We start from the raw sequence: 20,967 nt of genomic DNA, 5'->3' as shown, positions 1-20,967 counted from the left end.
GTGTATCTAAGTCCTGCATGGCGTGGAAATTCCTTGAATTTTATGGGGTTTATGATGCCTTAGCCTTTGATTCTAAGACCCTTTCCTTGATATCCCATTTCCTTCATTAGTTTGGATCCAACCCATGTAGTATGTTTTTCAAAGGAAGCAAATTCATCATCATGAAAATCATATGAAATCAGAGAAACACTTTTTACCTCCAGATGGCTATGTTGCATCTTTTCCAAGGCCGCTTCCTTGGCTTGCAACTGGTGTAGTAATCTTTGGTTTTCTTCCCTTGCCTCTTGTAGAAGCCTCCTTAGCTCAGAATTCTCTGCTTGGGTGTGGTGGTTGATCTCCTCGAGTTCTTTGAGTCTTACTGCGGGGAGTGTCCTTTTCGTTATGTTAATTGAAATCCTTGATTCATTGCTAGAATCAGACCCCAAATCTATGGGTCCTCCTACCGCAATCCCAAAGGCTGCAAACTTCGTCTCGTCGCTTGAGTTAGACCCCAAGTCAATGGGCCTACCCTGTGCAAATCCTATAGTTGTGACCTTCTCGTCTTCCTCAGACTCGGAATCTGGGCTTTGCTGCATGGTGGTGACGGCCTTCAGCTTCCCCTTTCTGTCATTCCTCTCAGGGCTCAGCTCAGGGTGCAGCTTCCAGCAATTCTCTTCATCATGCCCCTCTTTCTCATAATATGTGCAAGAGGGCTTTGCTCCCCTTCTCTTGGCTGTCGCGATTCTCTTTGAGTGGTCATCTTGTCCATGTGTTACCCTTTTTTCCAGATGAATGGCCTTTACACTGGCCGAGTCAATGGTAGTAGGTTCAAACAATAATAATGATTGCCTAATGTAACTATGTAATGATCGAATATACTTAGTTACTACTTCAAGTGTATCAAGTGCAATACCCAAATTAAGTGCTTGCTTTCTAAACTCCTCTGTAAAACTTTGAACATTCTGACCTTTGCCTTGCCTTAAATACTTCCAGTTCATTAATTCTTTCTACTTGTAACCCAAGGATAAAATTGTTCCTTTAATGTAGAAATGAAATCAGGCCATGAGGAAAGAAGGTTACCCACATTCTTACTTCTTTGAAATCTGCTCACCCACCAGACGAGAGGGGTGCTGGTCAGCCGTAGAGAGGCCAGCTGAATCTTTGCCTCATCCTCCACAATCTGTTGAATCCTGCAATAGATCTCAATCTACCTAATCCAATTATTAATCTTTTCTGCATTACTTTCACCATTAAACATGGGAAGATCAAATTTGACATCTAATTTAAAGAAAGGTTTCTTGTGTGCATCCCTAGAATTCCTACGATTATGGTGATGAGAGGAAGAAGAACTTTCACTCGTGGAAGGAGAAGGAGGGGGTTCTTCTACACCATTTCCATGCATTGAACCTTGTTCTTCTGGTTTTCTTTCTTCTACTTTCTCCAGCCTTGAAAGCAACTGACCGACATTCTCTGCCATTAGATAGAAGGTTTTGTGGAAATTTCGCTCCTCTTCAAGACGAGCCTCTTCATCTGCCATGTTTTTCCTTCGATGTGCATGCCCCACTTCGGGATCGAAAGACTCTAGTTTCCCTTCCCCTCTTCGGAGCCTATTTCTTGTTAGCATACAAACATGCAATTCATATCTAAAAAGACCTGTTCTGATACCGCTTGATCCAAGAATCTTTTTCTTATAGATGTATTAAAGAATCACATGTAGAAATTGTAGCTTAACCATAAAAATAATGTGCACATGAAAGAAGAATAAGAAACACATAAAGCATGAGAAGAAGATAACAAGACTTGAAAACGGAGTTCATTTAACTTGGACTACATCTCCAGGCCCTGCTCGATCAATGGGGAGGCCTTCATTCATTAAATGGCATGAAAAAGAAGAATACAATCATCAGTTACAACAAAGGAGTCTTATACCTCTATTCTGGAAAATGGCTGAGAAACGGAGAACTCAGATGGGAAAACGGATAGCATCACTGCGTGCCAATTCCTCCCCCCTCTCACACTTTCTGCGTTCATTGGGTTTTCTAATATTTCTTTGTTACTAGGCTGCTGCAATCGGAGGTCGGTTGGTTTAAAATGGAAGTTGTTCTAACAAAAGGATCGGCAGGCCGACCGTCCGACCTTTCTATGCAACAAACCCTGAAAATAGGCCCTTTTTTGTTAATACAACAATACATGGAAAACACTAGAAAAACCGAAAACCTAGACTTCAAATTTTATCAAATCGGGTCTATAAACCCATCAGGTCTGGCCCTTTATCGCAAATCGCATATCGCGTTGTCAATGGTCCTTTATATCGAGGATCCACCGATCGCCTGATCACCGTTGTCAATATCACCAATATCAGTGTATCGTTGTCGGCATATCGCAGTCACTACGGCCCAAGGTTCTTCCATATGGCATATGCTGATGCCGATCACTGACGCCGATATCACATGTTGCCTGCCTTAAGTCTCGATATTGCACATAACCTGCCCCCAATTGCGATTAGTCGGAGATCGCTAATCATGGGTTCCGTCCGCCTGGCCTTAAGTCTGCCCTATGGACTCCTCCGATTGCAATTTTCCTTTAGAAGCTTTTAAGCCTATTTTTAGAGGAAATGCCTCCTTTTTCAAAGTAACAAATGCAAACTCGTTTCGCAATAACTTCATCATCCGAGGTCCATTTTAGCCCACTCAAGTTGCAATAGATTCAAAATGAAAAGATCTACGCAACAAGACTATTTCCAAGAGCATCCTTTGACTTTCATTTTCGTCTGTTTCCTACAAGTCTACCTAGAACTTTTACTGCTTCTATCTCCTTCATTCGGACTTGGATTGGAGTGTCGTTCACACCATTGGAATCAGAGCAAGGAGCACTTCGATATGATGTCAAGATAATTTCCTTTCTGCCACTTTGAATTTTGAGCTTTTCCCATGCCATTGTGTCTGAAGATCCACCTTGGATTAACTCTTCATTGTATTCCTTATACTTAATGTCTTTAGTCATTATTTTCTTCCCTTTTTATTAAGTTCAATGGAGTTAGGTTGTTTATCCTTTCCTCTTCTCAACATTATTCCTTTAACAAGTCAAATTCAAAAGAAAATTATATACAAATCTTATCCAAATTTAAATAATTTTACTTAACAGTGTAGAAAAATGAAGAGAAGATTTTTATCAAAGAAAAGTGGAACTAGAAAATTACTACTTAGAATCAATGTGAACTTAATTTTATTGGCTAAATATTTTGAAGCAATAAAAATCAGTTTCAGTTACTTTGCCTAGGTGGATTAATGTCAAAATTCAAAATTATATGAAACTTCAATTTAATATAGGATAAGCATTAAATCCACTCTTAGGCGTATATGTAGGTACATGAAGCTTGATAGGTATTTGACAAACATATATAATATGGAGTAAAAAAGATATAATCCTTTTGTTTTGACTAGGATTTTGATGTAATGTGTGATTAAAAATTTAACTAGTATCCAAGAATCTAGAAGAGCATGACGAGTGGGGAGGTCCCTTAACCAAACCATCCTTTGGTCATCTAATACCTTTCTTTAAAAAATTTGATGGCCTGGTGATTCATTAATTGTACCAGCCCTAAGTTTTTGAAGAAAATCTTAGTCCTCCCAATGGTTGATGTCCCAGTTAATTACTATCATTTGACATAAGTATGTCCATTATATGGTATCCATTAATTGAACTTTTATCTATTAACGTTGGAATTCATATGGAGTGGAGTATGAATATTTGTTAAAGTAATTAGTGGGAATTTGAGATGTTCCAGATATCTAAACATCTAGAAAAATGTTGAAAGGAACTTTTTCAAAAATCCAGATGGCAAAATGAATGCACGAGAAAAACTAGAGCTAGCGGAATGGAGGATCTAAAATCTATTAAGACTAGCAAACCAACACAAAAATCCATCGATGGATTTTATCCCCAAAGTTTGTTACAAGTGGAATTTCATTTATCTGAAAAAACCAATTAGAGTCATTTACTAAAAAAACCCAGATCCAAATTCCAATGTAGCAAATTGCATTAACTAGTGATTATTTGGCATGATGGCATGTCATAATGATGTGGAACTGTTGAAAAGTGTAACTAGGTTCGGTTTTCATAATGACATGTAATTATATTTTTTGTAAAGAGATGAAAAGAAGAAAAATAAAATTATTGTAATGCTTGCATCATGGGTTTCATGAGCAAGAGATTTTACTTTTTGGTCAAGGTTCCCATTGAGAACCTTTAGGAATTTTGTCATCTAGTCATAAAATAATAAAAGAGTCATTGTCATGTAATGAAGTCTGTTACACTTTGTAAAGATTCACACTTGTCTATTCATCCTCCAAGACCTTTCCACTAGCTCTCTTCAAGTCAGCCTACAATGAATGAAGAAACCTAGAATATCATGACGGCTCTCCCTCAAGTAATCATGTCGACCTAAAGGACATGAGGCAACATGTTGTTGGCATTATGATACAAGTGTTGTCCTTGATGGCAACCCACTCAGAGGTATGATACAAGTGATGGTAACTCAATCAGAGGATAGATCTTAGTACAGCAGGTCAAGAGAGAGATACACGCAGGTTAACCTTGATGAAAGTGCGTATACACGCGGGTGAGAAGAATAAAAGGCGCGTATGCGTACACACGCATGTTCACAGAAGGAAATGTGCGTACATTTTGGAAAACTAAGTTTTGGTCCGTGGTATTTGGTCTGAAGTGTTGATCCTAGGTATTGGGTCCAAGGTATTGTTTCTACATGGTTTTGGACCATGGTATTGAGAGAAGCCTAAACCTATATAAGGAGAAGATCATTAGGCAAAGGAGGATGAGCAAGTAATGAATGTCTAACAAAGTGTGAAGATCTAGTATGTTGGTTATGGGTTTGTGATGCTTGGCTCGATCTAATCAAGTTGGAAATGGCAGCGAAGGTATAAGTAATTATCTTTAGATATGTACACGGGTTATCTCTGGTGAAAGCGCGTGTACACATGGTTTTGACACAGTCAAGTAGCGTATACATTATGAGATTTGATGTTTCAGGTTGTTGTTGGTTCTAGTGGTTTTGGGTTCTGGTCTGTGTTCTGGTAACTGTGTTTTTGATGACAGGATTTCAGTGATTCAGTATTTGGTAATTCAGATAATGCAGGTAGAATTTGATGATTGTATTGCAGTGGTGATTATTTTGTATTTATGGATCCAGTCTAAAAATTAATGAAACGTGGTCCCTAGAAGAAAAGAGAAGGTTGTAGCTTTCTGTAGGCCAGCACCTACGTACTAGTACTTCAGCTAGTACAAGAGCTAAGGGGGGTGTAGCTCCCTTCCAGGATAGTCTGGAGAACGAGAGAAGGTTGTAGCCTTCTGTAGGTTGAAGCCTGCGTACTAGTATAAGTCTGCACCAGTACAGAAACATTGTAAAAAGAAGTTTCTAAATAAAAGAAGAGAGAGACGAATTGCAGCAAGTGGTTTTCACCCACATTAGGTTTCCACCTTATATCATGGTGTTCATGTGTGCTTCTTATGTGTGATGATCTATTCTGTTTTACTGCACCTGTTTACTATTCATACGGTTAATAATGTTCTGATGCATTCACTGAAGATGAACTAACTGAATCAAAAGTTTATTGGATATATGCTAGTTGCATTTAACACAGTTGCGTATATACGCGGATATCCTTAACTAAAGTAGCATATATGAATCTGAGTATGAAAATGAAAAAGTATTTGATTTTCTAATATTGATTCACCCCCCCCCCCCCCCCCTTCTCAGTATTATTTCCAACAATTTGTATCAAAGCAGGTTCTTCAGAAGAAGGTTGACCGCTTGAAGGAAGATCTATCATCATGGGCAGCGACGAGAAAGAGGCATCGATCAGGCCACCAATTTTTGATGGGAGAAACTTTGTCCACTGGAAGATAAGAACCATAGCATATCTACAATCGATTGGAATGGATGTTTGGGGCATCGTGGAAGGTGGATACACATATCCATCAGCAATTCCTAAAGATACAACAGAGAGAAAGCAATATGAACTCAATGCCAAAGCTGTTACTGTCTTATTGGGAAGTTTGTCACAATCAGAATTTATGAAGGTCATGCATTTCAAATCAGGAAAATAAATTTGGGACAAGATCATTCTAAGCTATGAAGGAGATGAACAGGTAAAAAGAGCAAAGCTTCAAACTCTCAGAATACGGTATGAATATCTTAAAATTCATAGTAATGAAAGCATAGCTAATTACTTTCTGCGTATAGATGAGATTGTCAATTGTATGAGGAATTTGGGTGAACAATTTAAGGAAGTTGTCTTGGTTGAAAAGGTTTTAAGATCCCTATCTGCTAAATTTGATTCCAAAGTTTCTGCCATAGAAGAAAAGGAGGATCTGCAGAAAATCACTATGTCACAGCTTCACGGAATCTTAACTGCTTTTGAGATGAGAAAAGGAGGACCATTAGATATGAGAGAAGCTGCATTCGAAGTGTCAGCAAATGAATTAGGATACATCTCATAAGGAGAAGATGAGGTAAATTTTGTCAAGAATCTTGAATGGGGATCTGGAAGGTTCAAAGGTAAGCTACCTTTCAAATGATTTTCATGTGGTGGAGTTGGTCACTACGCTGCTAGATGCCCTTAGAACAAAGGAAAGATATCTGACAGAAGTTATTATGTCCATGATAAAAGTAATGACACATCCAATAGTGATGAAGACATTAGACTTCTCATGGCATATGAAAATAAGAACATAGAACCAGAAGAAGTTACCAGATTAAAAGAACAGGTGGAGTCAGTAACCAGAGTAAGGGAGCAATTGCAGGATATAGTAAAAGATCAGAGCATACAATTCAGAGACTGGAATCAAAGATCTTCTCTCTAAAAGAAGATCTTAGAGAATCAAAGAAGCAGAATGTATAAGCTCTTGAAGAACAATAACATGAAGTGATTAAATTAAGGATATAAGTGGAAGAAGGAAGAAAATCTGAAGAAAACATAAGGAAGCACTATCTGAAAAAGGAAGAAAAACATCAAGTTGAGGTAAATATCTTAAAAGGAAAATTAGAAGAAAAAGATAAACTGTTATGATTTCAAGATAGTACTAAGATTTTGGATGACATTCTTGGTAGTCAAAGATCCCCTACTATCAAAACTAGTCTTGGCTTTTATGAATCTGTTAAAGGTGAATCTAGCTCACAAGGTGAGGCAAGGAACTCTATTGAGAATTCTGAAATGCTCAATAAGGAGATGAGAGGACAACCTCATCAACAACCAAGGAAAGAAATTCCTCAAAGAAAATCCTTTACTCCTAACTATGGAAGTGATAGACGATTATTTCCTCCAATGAATAATGTTGAATGTTATGTATGTCATAATCTTGGACATGTTGCAGCGAGATGTAGAAGTAGAATGGTTCAAGACCATCACACAAGATCATCACATTCCAGGTATTTCAGAGGATATTGTTTTGCTTGCAATATGTTTGGCCACAAATCAACTGATTACAATAGAAGGAACATGAAACATGTAAGATGTTATGCATGTAAAAAGTTTGGACATAAAGCAAGGGAGTGCAGGAGAAAAAGTCAAAATCCAAAGCAAGAGGATTATACATCATCACAATTCTAGGAATTTAAGAAGAAAGAATTAGAGACAGAAAGGTGTGACATAACTCAGTTAGCTAACATAACAGACACAGGGGAAACTGAAAGTGAAGACCTTCAGTATTCCATTTTGCATACACTGATATAATGAAGATAAGTCGCATATATATGTGATCTAGAGGCTGCAGAGTCGCGTATATGGAGCTCAAAAGAAAAAGGCAGCAGAACAGACTCAGGAAATGGTTCGGTCATGGTATATGATGGTTGGCACAAGCTCAGGGGGAGCATATACTTCAAATAATGCATTGTTGGCATTATGGTTAGAAGTCTTTGGTGATGATGCTTATGAGGCTAAATGATACATCTTGTTGTTTGATCAAAGGAATGGTATTGCAGGTTTGGATGCTGATGCTTATGGTGCAGATCATATATGATGTATGATAGTGGCTAATGACTATCATGGTCTTGAATGGATTGCTGGTCTTTGTTATAAAGACCTTGCATGTGCTCAGGGGGAGCATGGATGGATTGATACATCTTGGCATATACAAAGGGGGAGCCCAATCAGAGATTTCAACAGGTACTCAGGGGGAGTATGGACAGCAGAGGGAGAGAACTTCTTGGTCTGCCCTTTGCCCTTGATGTCAAAGGGGGAGAGTGACTTGGTGTGGTGGTTGCCATCAAGTCCAAAGGGGGAGATTGTTGGCATTATGATACAAGTGTTGTCCTTGATGGCAACTCACTCAGAGGTATGATACAGGTGATGGTAACTCAATCAGAGGACAGATCTTAGTACAACAGGTCAAGAGAGAGATATATGCAAGTTAACCTTGATGAAAGCGCGTATATATGCGGGTGAGAAGAACAAAAGACGCGTATGTGTACACACACAGGTTCACAGAAGGAAAGGTGCGTACATGTTGGAAAACTAAGTTTTGGTCCGTGGTATTTGGTCCATGGTATTTTGGTATTGGTCCGTGGTATTTGTTCCGAAGTGTTGATCCCAGGTATTGGGTCCAAGGTATTGTTTCTACATGGTTTTGGACCATGGTATTGAGAGAAGCCTAAACCTATATAAGGAGAAGATCATTAGGCAAAGGAGGATGAGAAAGTAATGAATGTCTGACAAAGTGTGAAGATCTAGTATGCTGGTTATGGGTTTGTGATGCTTGGCTCGATCTAAATCAAGTTGGAAATGGCAACGAAGGTATAAGTAATTATCTTTAGATATGTACGCGGGTTATCTCTGGTGAAAGCGCGTGTACACGCAGTTTTGACACAGTCAAGTAGCATATACATTATGAGATTTGATGTTTCTGGTTGCTGTTGGTTCTAGTGGTTTTGGGTTCTAGTCTGTGTTCTGGTAACTGTGTTTTGATGACAGGATTTCAGTGATTCAATATTGGGTAATTCAGATGATGCGTGTAGAAGTTGATGATTGTATTACAATGGTGATTATTTTTTATTTATGGATCCAGTCTAAAAATTAATGAAACGTGGTCCCTAGAAGAAAAGAGAAGGTTGTAGCCTTTTGCAGGTTGAAGCCTGTGTACTGGTATAAGTCTGCACTAGTATAGAAACATTGTAAAAAGAGGTTTCTAATTAAAAGAAGATAGAGACGAATTGCAGCAGGTGGTTTTCAGCCACATTGGGTTTCCACCTTATATCATGGTGTTCATGTGTGCTTCTTATGTGTGATGATCTGTTCTGTTTTACTGCACCTGTTTACTTTTCATATGGTTAATAATGTTTTGATGCATTCATGTCAGGCGGAAAGAGTCGATTGTGCGGACACAACCAACCTCCCTAGGAGCCTAAGACTCTCTAGTGACAAACAAGACAAACAAGAACAATCCTTCTCTAAACATGCATTTACTATATAAGAAATCAAGTGTTTAGATCCTACCTGTAGTCCATCGCTATTGTAGCAGTCCAGCTCCGCTGATCCGGATGAGCTCCTCCTTCACTTTGAAACCTGCATCCACTAACAATCAAACGATTAAATAGCACTTGATAATCTCATAGAATAAAACATATTTAACACATAGACCAAGGAGTACATGAAACAACTCATAAATAACAAGTTATTGAGAAGAATGGACTCATTTGCATTAATAGGAAACAAAAGGAACAATTACAACCTGAGCCTTGGTGTTGTGCAAGTCCCTCCCAGGGTCCATCAAGAGTTCTCCTTTACTTTGACAAAGCTCACCCACTTCCAAATAGAATAAGCAAAGATGGCAATCTCTCCTCACAAGCTTCTAAATGGGAGTCCTAATTCCTGCAGCATCTACCCTTAGAAATGTTTAGCTTCCAACCTCCCCTCCTTCTGGCCCAATGCCTGTATTTATAGTGATCTAGAGGAAGTTATTCAGGTCCACCATCAATGGGATAATCCCCTCTTTGGATGGGATAGCTCCCTTATTGATGGGATAAGTTCCTCTTTGGTAGGGGTACATGAACCATCTGGAGGCGCTCAATACACGTCGAACAACCTTCTAGAATGCTCTAGAAATGACCACAAGTAACTTTTTAAAGATGAAACTTGCGCATTTTGACCTTTACAAGGGGACGCACCTGCCCCTTTACATACAGAGCGTACAAGGACGCAGCTTTTGTGAACATTGGGTGCGTACCCGCAGGTAAGGTTGAGAGAACCTGCGTATCCAGAGATAAATATATTTATAAAGACTTTCTCTTTTTGGAGTTTAACATGGAGAGCAGAGGCATAAGACTTGCCTAAGAGGATAGCATGACTGTTGATAGAGCCATACTAACTGTAAATAGTCATGGTGACATTTTTTAGTGTAACAGATTGCCCCCTAAAGTGCGAAGCCTGAAATAGATTAGGGTTTTGTATTATCTAGGAAGGGTGAAGTGCTTTATCATTTCAAGGATTATCTCATGGAGAGCCTGGTCAGAACCTGCAATTTTCAACACAAAATACATGTATAAGATTATATCATCACTGAGGTAGGCATTCCCATACTCAGATCAAAACTTTAACTAACAGACTAACTACTCTGATACAGGAATGATCTTGTAGTACATCATAATCATAGACTTTTGTAGACACAGTATGGGCGAAGCCATCTTTTTATGATTAGTCTACTTAGACAATGAATACAAAACTCCTCGCAGCCTGGATGGTGGAAACTAGATCCAGGGTCTTCATTTCTGCTTCTCGAATTGGTACGATTCTAGCCATGCGAATAAATGAGTTGATGTCGAACATGGTAGAAACCACTTGATTACTAGTCGATGATGTAAACTGTTAACAAGTGTGAGAGAGACCACCAGTAATGTCAATGGTTCTCAAAGTACCCAGTACAATCCATGAGATGTGAGTGAATGAGTTGATGTCGAACATTTCACGGAGTCCTTCGATCGAAAGTCAATGATGTAAACTGACGTCAAAGGCGAGAAACCTGCCATTGATGCATGCAGACTTCAAGGTACTGACGATTTCTAAGTCATCTCTCTAGATAATGTGCTGATGTTGATAGAAAGCGACCCGTTGTAGGCAAGCCCACAACACGAAATCATTTGTTCAAGTTGAAGAAATGTTGCTGTAAAGACTGACTCAGGGATGGTCAAATGGATGACAGGTATTTTGCAGATGAAAGTTTTGTTTGCAGACCTCTTGAACACATAACGACACGACAGATGGTTTGGTGATAAACGACTCAAAGTTAATCCCCGGAACCCGGCTGAAGACTTTCAAAGTGGTTTGATCAACTGTGAGGTAAAAGATTTCCCAACCTAGGTGAATGAAAAGTGTCGTGTTCAAGAGTGGTAATAAAGTTTCTTCTAAGACAAAAGATAACAAACAGGTTCATTCTTCTCTCTTTTCCCCCACCATTTCTGGCAAGTACCTCTTTATTTTTAACAAGCTTGAGGAGGATAACATATGCTTGATTATAAGCTCATCCTTCAGATGAGTCCAACCTAGTTTTGATTCGAACCCTAGGAAGGAGTGGTTCGTTCCTGTTTGTAATTGAACAGGTCCTTTACTGTGAAATGTTTAACGAGCCCAGTATAGGAGAAACTCGGCGTTTTTCAATTTTAGAGAGTCTGAAAAACTTAAGAAGACTCCAAGTTGAACTTTTTCGTAGATTTGTGTCCCTCAAGCCCGAAAAAGTATAAAATAATACCTGGGGGAACCGCTTGATCTTGCGACCAAGGAGTACTTTCATAATTAGTGCCACTGACCTGAAAAGTAAAAAGCGATCAAGGACACGTCGTTTTATTTCCAGTATCGAGTTTGAAACGACAAAAACCCGGCAATCTTTTCCTGATTTTACGGTCAGAAAAGAGCTATAAGGGGACCGTCTTTTAATTCCGTTTTAACGAGTGTAAAAGAAACGCTCGGCAATCTTTTCATATTTTAGGAGTCAGAAAAGGGCTTAAAAGATGACTCTGATATTTTGGTTCGTGAAAAATGACAATTTTCCCTCTAAATCCCTTTGTCCTGCACAAAAATGACACATTACTCATACCTGTTTAAGATAGGCAAAAATGCATTGAAAAATATCCTTCCATGGTGAAAAATGAACAAACCTAGCATTCATTCATCCAAAAAACCTATAAAAAGACTTTTTACCATGTCATTTTTACCATTTTACTGTTGAGGTTGAAAAAAGGGCTTTTGGCAAGAAACTTCCCGTGGTCGCTGCGGAGAATCCGACCGTCAGAATCGAACGCCGTCTCTTCCAGGTATTTCACAACATCCTCCTCTTCAATTTCATCCGATTAAAAGTTTGTTTTAGGTTTTAGTTTTGATTTTTGGGGGTTTTTGGGTTTAAAATCCGCTCTGCGGGGTACGCAGGTGCCCTAAGGGTGACCTGCGTCCCCCGACTTTTTCCCACACAGGAAAAAGGTCGGGGTACGCAGCCCACCTTCAGGCCAGCTGCGTCCCGACGCTCTGTGTCCTAAACGCGGGGTGCGTCCCCCGCGAAAGGCGGAATTTGAAACCCCAAACTCCACAAACAACCATTTGAATTTTCCCAAATCAATTCTAATCTTCATTTCTTGGTGTGTAGGGCACTCACCATGTTGGATTGGAGAGAAAGAGAGCACGAGGACGTTGATTTAGCCGCAATTAATCATCAACCTTCCATTGATGCCCTAAAAGCATGCGGACTATATAAATACTGGGCCATACCTGGCATGAGGGCTCAGGTGAGATTCTTGGAGTGGCTGGTTGAGAGATGGAACATTCATGAGCAATGCTTTTACATCGGAGGGCACCAGCTCGAGATAGAGCCCTCTGACATATACTTTCTCACTGGCTTGCCAAATAGGGGTGAGCAACTCAATCTAGCCGGGACTAGGCCGGGTGGCCAATCCCTTGCTAGTCTCCGGGCAGATTGGTGCATACCCAATCAACACCATGTGAAAGGCGTAGAAATCAAACACATCTCTCTGCGTGAACTCAAGGTTATAGCTTTCATGGTTACCAGAATTTGCGGGGCAGCCGCTTTACATATTGCCACCGGGTCCCAAATGCGGATGGCGATTGACTGTTTCCAAGGCACCATTTTCAACTGGTGTGATGCTGTGTCGGCCAATATGAAGGGCCAACTGACTAGGGCAAAGAACGGACAACTAAAGACCTTTGGATATGGGCCTCTAGTTGTGAGCTTTGCCTTAGAGAGAGTTCCGATGCTGATCCCTCAGCAACTCACTGTTGATATCTTGGGTCCTCGGGAGCCAAAGCTAATACGATGGGTTACGGTGATGGCCCGGCATCCTGACGAGGGCACGGCGGTTGTTCGATTCCCTGATAGTTATTTTCACTAGTTAGAGGACCAGGTTTTTTCGATCCAGGACTTTCCGTATGCCGGAGTAGATTTTCGAGGTGATCCGGACATGGTTCTTCCACAGGGAGAACAATGGGATGACAGAGGTACTTTATTTTTCACAAGTTTTCAAGTTATATATTTTTTTGTTTTTTATATATATATCGTCTTAAAACTGACAGTAAAAATTTTCAAAATGCAGATGTTGGTCCACAGCGCCCAGCCAACCTCCGGCCTTTTGAGAGGAGACATCCAGTTGCACCGGTACCGGCTCCACAAGACGCGGCTGCAGAGTCACTAGCTGAGTTGGAGCAGGATCTAGAGCGTCTGACGGTGGATATACCTGAGACTACCATAGATGATATTCCTATCAAACTTCAGCGCTATGTAGTCGCAGTCCCTGGGCCGTTTAGGAGATTCTTGTGTAAGTAGCCTGTGCAGTGGTGTCGTATAGGGAGCACCACCAGTGATTGGATGGTCATTTTTGTAGACACATATGACATTTTTGGCTTTTTGTACTTATCATTTTTGCCGATCATAAGGTGTTTTTCAACCTATGATCGAAGACGATGTATATTTTTTGGCACACTCCTATCTATATATATATCATTATTACCGGCTTATCTTGTTTAACATATGTGATGAAATGTTTTTAAATTTACTTGCATGATTATCGTAAATGTCTGTCCAACATTCGAGAAGCAATTGCATCTGCTAATGTATTTAAAGACCTTGGAATATGTTGATATTCAATGTAATCAAATTCACGTTCCAAGAGACGCACTCTCAAAAACAACCTTAATAACACAGGATTTCTAATGGCATATACTCTATTAAGCTGTAATACAACAAGTTCAGAATCTAACCTCACTATCAAACGTCGAATTCCAAATGAAATAGATTCGGATAATAATTCAACCACTGCACTGTATTCTGCAATGTTGTTCGTTGTTTGACCGAGGCTTACCCCATGCATAGAAACTAACTCGTCAGAGGGCGAATAGATAACCCAAGCTGCGGAAGAGATATTCCGTGTACTACGACAAGCACCATCAGCAAATCTAATGTATGTTTGGAGAGGCGTCGACATCTGCAATATCAAGAGTAAAACCAAGATAAGCCAGAATAACGACGAAAAACACATTCTCTAAGCTAAGCACACTAACTAAACTAACAAACATACTAGCTAGAAAGAAAACCTAACCTAACTAAAAATTCTCCATACCCACCATTTAAGCATAATACCTCTTTAGGTAAAGTCCATTTCTGGGTTTACCCAAAGAGTCCCCATCAAAATCTACCAGCTCATAAGCCCCTTTTGCTAGCTTTCGCTTTACAATGTAGGGTCCATGCCACATAGGAACGAATTTTCCAGCACCTAGCTTATCGTTAGCTTGATCATATAATAGCACTAGGTCTCCCTCCGAAAAAATTCGAGGGGTCACATTTCTATCATACTGAGCTTTCATTCGGTTCGCGTGAGTCTCGATTGCCAATGCAGCGTCACGTCGAGTCTCATCTAATTTAGCTAAGTATAATAAACGCTTCTCCTCTTCGAAGTAGATGGAAGTAATTCGACAGCCATTTGAAGTGATGGGATTTCGCATTCAATGGGTAACACAGCTTCCAAGCCATAAACTAGCTGGAAAGGAGTGAACCCTGTTGAGGTTTTCACTGAGGTTCGGTATGCCCATAGCGCTAAAAATAACATGTTATGCCAATTCGACCGATGAATACCAATGGTTCGTCGGATCATGATAACCAGAACTTTGTTGATAGACTCAACCAAACCGTTGGCTTGCGGATAATAAGGAGTAGAGCTATCGTGGCGCAAACCAAGCTGGCTTGTAAGCTCAGTCATCATGATGTTTCGAAAATGGCTCCCATGGTCAGTGATGATTGCTTGTGGGACACCAAACCTAGTTATAATATGATTGAATACGAAAACTGCAGCTGTTTTGCCGCTTGCGTCGAATGTAGGCATCGCCTCGGCCCATTTAGTAAAATAATCAACCGCGAGGATGATATACGCATGCCCCCCGGCCGAGTGAGGGTTACAAGTAATAAAATCGATACCCCATTTGGTGAATGGACCAACGGCAATTATAGGGTGGAGAGGAGCAGGTGGTGCGCACATCTTGCGATCAAACACTTGACAGTTGTGGCACTTCCGGACTGCAATGATACAATCTTTAAACATAGACGGCCAGAAATAGCCAGCGCGCAACACCTTCTGAGCTGTGGCATACCCAGACATATGACCGCCACATGCTCCAGAGTGACAATCATTCAAAACCCTCTCAGCCTCTTCGTGAGTTAAGCAACGTCGAAAAACTAAGTCTGCCCCCCGGCGATAAAGTGTATCTCCAATAATCTTGTATTGCTGGGATTGAAACCGAATTTTTCGACGTTTCGACTTTGAAGCTTCAGGCCGAAAGGTTTGGGTTTGGAGATAGATGATTATATCCCCGTACCACGGATCTAAGGTACTGATAAGAAACAAAGATTCGTCCGCAATGGACTCCTCTGCCACAGTTTCTGTGTCAGCACGCGGGAAATCACACATCAATGCCGCAAAAACTAAGGATTTCTTAGACTTGGACTTCTCAAAATCCAAGTCGAACTCTTGTAGGATAACGATCCATTTAGAGTACTTGCCCCCTAGCAGTTGTTTTGTCAAGATATAAATCATAGGGTTGCAATCCGAAATGACTGTAGTTTTACGGAGAAGAATGTAGTGACGAAAACGCTGGACAGCTTGAACGGCTGACAGGGCCAATTTCTCCACATGCGAATATTTTAGCTCAGTGGGGTTTAATGTCCTACTAAGATAATATATCACATGTTCCGCTCCGAATTCATCTTCTTGAACTAACACCATTCCAATGGTGGAATGCGAAGCTGCGAGGTATAAGAAGTAGTCCTGGTTGTAGTTTGGAGGATGCAACAACGGTGCATGGGTCAACGCGTGTTTAAGTGCATCGAAAGATTGTTGGGAAATCTCGTCCCAAAAGAATTGAGCGTTCTGCTTCAACAATCGTGTAAAACCTTTAGTGACCTCGGCGTAGTTTGGAATGAATCGGCGTAAAAAGTTCGCTTTCCCTTGCAAACTTTGGAGTTGGCGCAAACTCGAAGGAGGAGGCAATTTGATGATAGCTTCAACCTTCGAGGGATCGACGCGAATGCCGGCTTTTGAAACAACAAATCCCAGCAATCGACCCGTCTCTATACAGAAAACACACTTGTGGGGATTCAACCGAATTCGATAATGCCTACACCTCATAAAGATTGCTCGTAAGTGGACAAGGTGATCAGCTCGATGTAAAGAATGAGCAGGCAAATCATCGAGGTATGGTTGCACAATGTGCTTGATGTCATGAAATGCATAAGACATCGCCCGTTGAAAAGTGGCTCCGACATTCTTAAGCCCAAAAGGTAATTTGCAATAAGCAAATGTCCCCCATGGACAAATGAATGCCGTTGTTGGTTGGTCGGCAGGTAGAATATTGATTTGATTATAGCCCGAAAAACCATCCATGAAGGAAAACATTTCACTTCTGGCACAATCATCAATAATTTGATCGATATAAGGCGTAGGATAGTTGTCTTTTGGACAAGCTCGATTTATATCCCTATAGTCGATACAGATTCTTATTGTTCCTTGTTTCTTGTTGACCGGAACAATATTCGATACCCAATCCGTTAACGGGATTGGATAAATGAAACCTGCTTTCAACAGCTTCTCGACTTCTGCTTTAATCGCAGCCGCTTTCCGAGGGTGAATCTGACGCAACCGTTGCTGGACGGGTTTAGCATCCGGGTAGGTCTTTATTTCATGAACAACAATGGCAGGGTCGATTCCCGGCATTTCCTCGTAAGACCAGGCAAACACATCACGGAATTCTTGGAATAGGGCCTTGTAAGTTCAGATTTCATCTTCTGTACATGAGGCACCTATATGAATGTTCTCCTCAATTCCGGGCTTCACTGAAATATCAATGGGAATAGTACGATAAATATTCCCTAACTTCAACTCTGAATCAGAATGTTTCATTGGATTCTGAGCGTCTTTGACATATTCAGCGGTAAAGATAGATGAAAAATCATTTTCAAAAGCATCATCCTTAGGTAAAAACGAAGATCTGTGATGGAGATCTTCCCATGGTAGATCGTCTACACTTAGGATTTCGCGAAGTTGTTCGTCAGATGACACGACTTCGGGAAACGCTATCCGTTCTAAGGTTGAGGTGAAAAGTGATTCTTCATTGACTACATTCATTTGGTCGAGCTCGGTTGAACGTGAGTCGGTAAAAGACATGACAGCTTCATAAGCAATTTCATATGGACTCAAAGGCATAGCATCACCGAATGAGTCTATCTCAGATTCAGATGGGACGATCCAAGGATCATCATAAATAATGTTTTCTGATGTAATCATATGAATTGATGCAAATGAAGGGTCTGCGTTGATTGGAGGGAAAGGAAAAGTTCCCAGTAAACCGGAATCTTTAACTAAACCTACGCCAACGTCCCTATAGGGGATTGTCGTCTTACCGACATGCTGGATACTCTCTGAAGAGGCTGGGTCGGATGAAAAGTATGTCAGCTGATCAATGGTCACGATCTTATCGTTATATGGAAACTTTATTACTCTGAAGACCGATGAAACGACTGCTGTCATAGCATATGACCAACTTCGACCCAAAAGAAGGTTGTAGTCTAGAGGGGCATCAACCACCTCCACATCCAGACTAACGGTTTTGCCTTCTACCCCTATAGGTAATTCCTGTAGAATACCAAACGGACGGAACCCACGGCCATCAAAGGCCTTAAGGATGGTCGGGGATTGGTTCAACGAAGGAGAACCAAGCGATTTCCAACATTGAATCGACATAATACACGTAGAAGCTCCCTCATCAATCACAGTCCGATGAATAGCCCTGTTTTTTACTATCACTAGAATTTGGAAAGCCATTTGATGGGGTAGACGCGGTGTACTATTTTCTAGATCGAAGATTATCAGGTTCGGGTCCTGAACATCAACAGCTCCGATAGCCGACAAAAGTAATTTTCGTTGTGCTGGGCATGATTGCAGCACTTCTAAAGCCGACATTGCTGAGGGTGAAACAGCTAAGTCCTCAACAATGTTGTAATTCTGGGCCGCTCTCGCATGTGGATTGAAAGCAGACCTTCGAAGTACACCCTTGGCGGGCGGTTTGATTACTAAGTCCGGGTTAGGTTTTTCGATCTGTAGTGGATCAGAACCAGGAGCTGAGGTTGATGGATTAGAATGAGAAGATTCTGCTTCTTTACCATCAACAGGATTCTTACTACCATAATCTTGCGATCGAGTCGCAATCCTCACATGAGACATCATCAAAATGGGTTCTTCACTGGCAGTCGAGGAAGAACCTATCATATTACTTTCCTGCTTTGGAAATGGATCTTTTAACACAGCAGGAGTGGGAGAAACTTTGACTATTTTCACAACCTCGACCCGATGAGGGCAATCTCTCATAAAATGATCTTCTTCACAAATAAGACAAGGATATCGAGGTTTGCGCTTTTCATCATTGGTTTCCGACTTTTCCGTTTTCTCCTTCGGAGCCTTGTCTGCTTTAGCCTTCTTCTTTCCTTTCTTCTTTCCACCGTTTTTTGATTTGGCCGTAGATGACTCTACAGCGTGAATATCGGCGGAAAGTTTAGGAGAAGACTCTCCTGTCGGAGAATCAGGCAAAGTGATTATAGGAGTAGTTGAAGCCTTGGAAGACTTCTTCTTGCTCTTTGTATTCACGATACCAATCATACCATCAGCGGCATGAGATCCCGAAGGAGCAGCAACGATTTGATTCGATTTTGGAAGATCTGGAATCTTCTCGTGTAACGTACCCGACTGAGTATAAACTAAATCAAGGTATTGCGCCTGAGCAATGACTTGCTCCTCAGTAACTACTCCGGGCTTAGCTACATCTTCAGTAATCTTTGGTAATAATGATTTAACAAACCATTCAGCTAAGATTTGGTCCGGGATAAAAACTTTCACTAACCTTCTTCGACGTCTCCACTCATGAATGTGATCAGAAATATACGTGGACGTCGATTGTTTTAGTGAAGTTAATAACTCCGTGCCGTTATAGTATCTGACCGGCAACTGAAAGTGAGTTAAGAACGAGGTAGCTAATTGGCTGAAATTGTAAAAAGAGGCCCGTGGTAACTCAATGTACCACTTGGCCGCGAGACCAATGAGCGTATGCTGGAAAAGACGTAAGCGGATCGAATCATCCGAGATAGAATTTGAAGCACACCAGAGGTGGTAAGTCATCACATGATTGGACGGATCCTCTCCAGACTTACCTGCGAACTTGGGTATATCACTGGGCAACTTATTTGGCATTGGCAGCCAGAACGGAAGATATTGAATTGGATCGTTCGTTAGGCGCGTCAAGTCTGGTAAATCCAAAGTTGCGATAAACGATAACTGCCGGTTAGGATCTCTAAAACTCTGGGTCACAAGACCAGTCCCAGGAGGAGGATATCCAGGATAACTAGGAACAGGAGTCGCATTAGGGATATTATATCCTCCTGGAAAACCAGGATTAACCGGACCGTACTGGGGTTGTTGAGGTTGTTGATAAGTGTACCCAGGATACGGTTGATACTGGTAAACCGGCTGTTGGACAGCTTGCCCAGGTTGGTACTATCCCTGGTACGGTTGATGAACAAATTGAGCGCCTCCAGATGGTTCATGTACCCCTATCAAAGAGGAACTTATCCCATCAATAAGGGAGCTATCCCATCCAAAGAGGGGATTATCCCATTGATGGTGGACCTGAATAACTTCCTCTAGATCACTATAAATACAGGAATTGGGCCAGAAGGAGAGGAGGTTAGAAGCTAAACATTTCTAAGGGTAGATGCTGCAGGAATTAGGACTCCCATTTAGAAGCTTGTGAGGAGAGATTGCCATCTTTGCTTGTTCTATTTGGAAGTGGGTGAGCTTTGTCAAAGTAAAGGAGAACTCTTGATGGACCCTGGGAGGGACTTGCACAACACCAAGGCTCAGGTTGTAATTGTTCCTTTTGTTTCCTATTAATGCAAATGAGTCCATTCTTCTCAATAACTTGTTATTTATGAGTTGTTTCATGTACTCCTTGGTCTATGTGTTAAATATGTTTTATTCTATGAGATTATCAAGTGTTATTTAATCGTTTGATTGTTAGTGGATGCAGGTTTCAAAGTGAAGGAGGAGCTCATCCGGATCAGTGGAGCTGGACTGCTACAACAGCGTTGGACTACAGGTAGGATCTAAACACTTGATTTCTTATATAGTAAATGCATGTTTAGAGAAGGATTGTTCTTGTTTGTCTTGTTTGTCACTAGAGAGTCTTAGGCTCCTAGGGAGGTTGGTTGTGTCCACACAATCGACTCTTTCCGCCTCCAGACTTACCCTTGGGGTTGATACCCTTGAGGTTGCCATCCTTGGGGTAAATATTGATACTGAGGTTGACCCTGGGGTACATATTGAGGCTGGGGTTGACCTTGAGGCATGTATTGCACCATAGGTACATACTGACCTTGAGGTTG

This window comes from Pinus tabuliformis, chromosome 5_1, assembly GCF_031772625.1.
Source record: "Pinus tabuliformis cultivar Carrire ecotype Pingquan chromosome 5_1, CPIR1, whole genome shotgun sequence".
In the NCBI taxonomy this organism is placed as follows: Eukaryota; Viridiplantae; Streptophyta; class Pinopsida; order Pinales; family Pinaceae; genus Pinus; species Pinus tabuliformis.
The sequence above is the reverse complement of the archived record's forward strand: the minus strand, read 5'-3'. Positions refer to the sequence as shown.